Source organism: Palaemon carinicauda, chromosome 34 (genome assembly GCF_036898095.1).
Source record: "Palaemon carinicauda isolate YSFRI2023 chromosome 34, ASM3689809v2, whole genome shotgun sequence".
Taxonomy (NCBI): Eukaryota; Metazoa; Arthropoda; class Malacostraca; order Decapoda; family Palaemonidae; genus Palaemon; species Palaemon carinicauda.
The window spans coordinates 26,963,097-26,965,542 of NC_090758.1; the positions used below are offsets into that span (position 1 = coordinate 26,963,097).

At 47.3% G+C, this 2,446-nt stretch overlaps 1 pseudogene; it reads right to left on the bottom strand.

Annotated features, from left to right (window-relative positions):
* Nucleotides 1–1,979, bottom strand: part of LOC137626779 (neuropeptide CCHamide-2 receptor-like) — a 37,852-nt pseudogene extending 35,873 nt beyond the window's left edge.
* Between the last annotated feature and the right edge of the window lie 467 nt (nt 1,980–2,446).

Sequence of the window (2,446 nt, forward strand, 5' to 3'; positions counted from 1 at the left end):
AATTCTACAAATTCAACAATTCTGGTCGGTACCAGGGAATCTCATCAAGGAGTTGATTATGGTCACCTAAATGGTAGTTGGAGGAGGCGGGGGGGGGGGGGGGTGTGAAGGGGGACACTTGAGAGGGACAGGGTTTCAAGGAAGAGGGATTTTATTTATGACTGCATACGCAGTGTACCAACCGTGTGTCACACTATCATACATAATAACGACATTTCATTTTGTGTATATGTTATGCTTGTATCTTTGCTCCCCCTAGCACTAAGAAAACATGCATGTTATTTCAGGTTATTTTTACTGCGAGGGGAGAGCGAAGATACAAGCATAATATATTCTCTAAATTAAATGTTACTATGTACGATAGCGTGACACACAGTTGGTACATGTAAGGTTGTGACTCAAGGACTGGATGAAAGCAACTGAGTAACTTTATTAGAGAACAATCCTTTATCCACGAAAACTCAATGCGACAGGAAATTTTCTTTTCTATCCGACACCACGTCGGTTAACAGTTAACGGTTGAAAAAAAAAACATGCATGTTATTTCAGATTCTTTTTAGTGCGAGGGGAAAGCGAAGATACAAGCATGATATGTACACAAAATTAATTGTCGTTACTATTTACGATCGTGTGACACACGGTTGGTACATGGCTCCCCCCCTAAAAATGACTTACTGTACATGTTAAATAGGGTGCCCTGATCTAGAGAGGCGAACTGTAGGCGGGTCATCTGGCAGGATATAAGCATGTTTGAGACAGTCAACAGGAACCCAGTCCTCTTTGCCACAAATGTTTAGTAGGAATGCTTTCGGACTGCGTTGGATCACAAGTAAATGGGGCATTAGCGGTAGCTTGCTAGTGCCGTTGTGCAGGAAGATGTGCATTGCAGAGTGCAAGTCTGTCGATATGTAATTCTTAGCTGGGGGCTTTTAATTCTGGTGGCATATAGTAAATTTTCCCACGACGTGAGGTATGCGCTGGAGATCGTCGTCGGAGGTTGAAGAAGGAAAAAATTTGGCATACACCATTTCAGCTGCCAAGACGTCGAGGGCGTCTCTAAGAGTCGTCCTAAGTCCCAGGAGCACCCAGGGAAGCTGAGTAAACTAGTTGGAATCCTTACAGCAGTACATCAAAGCGGCTTTGAGGGTGCGATAAAAACATTCAACCAATCCATTAGCAGCGGGGTTGTAGGTGGTTATCTGATATAGGGTGATGCCCAGGATATTCGGTAATGATTTCCACATTTGAGAGGTGAAAGTGACACCCTTGTCAGAAGTAATATGCTCAGTGATACCAAATCTTGCAATCCATCCTGAGAATAAGGCATATGCACATGAGATGGACGTTGCAGTTTCCATGGGAATGGCTTCAGCCCAACGAGAGGAACGGTCTATGACGGTAAACAGGTAACGATGTCCTTGTGATGTGGGTAAGGGGCCTACAACGTCGACGTGAATATGTGAGAAACGACGCTGAGGTTGGGGAAAGGTGCCCACTCCTGAATCCATGTGTCGATGTAGTCTGGAAGTTTGGCAAGAAGCACAGGAGCCGACCAAATATTTAGCATCCTTGGAAATACTGTGCCAGAAGAGCTTCGTCTTCAGCAGCTGTGCAGTATAATGGCACGAGGGATGTGAAAGGCCGTGAATGAAATCAAACACCTGCTGGCGCATGAGTGCAGGAATCCAAGGTCGCGATCTACCAGTACTGACGTCACAAAGGAGGGTGGTGTGGGAGTCTTCGAGGGGGAACTCTTCCCAACCGAGGGACGTGCAGGATGTCCTAAATGCTTGATAATCTGGATCCTGTCGTTAGGCTTCAGCCAAGACGTTTTAATCCAATCCAAGTTGAACGACAGCCAACATATTTCTTGACAGGGCATCGTCAACGGGATTCATTTTCCAAGGGAAATATTGAAGGGTACAACTGTATTCAGCCAAGGGCGGAGAGATGTTGGCGTTGACGGGTGGACCTGGCATCACTGTCAAGTGAAGGCGTGCCCACAGGCATGCGGTCTGTGCGAATGACAAAGGACGTACCATTTAAGAAATGGCGAAAGTGACAGACAGCCAAGTGCACCGCCAGCAATTCGCGATCGAAGGTAGAATAACCCGATTCTACCCTGGACAGTTTTCTGCTGAAGAAGGTCAATGGTCGGGGCGAGTCATTGACCCCCTGCTCGAGCACTGCATCAATAACGACGTCACCGGCATCGGTGGAGAGAAGGAGAGGGCATGTGGGATAGGAAATGTGAGAGCCGCAGCGGTTGATACGGCCTTCTCTGCATTGCCGAAGGCTGCTTCTTGAAGGGGACCCCACTTCAGGTCCTTTGGCTTCCCCTTGAGGGAGGTGTAGAGGGGAGCAAGAGTGGCGGCAATGGCGGGCAGAAAATGGTGATAATGGTTGATCATGCCCAAGAATTCCTGCAGAGCTTTGACGGTCGAGG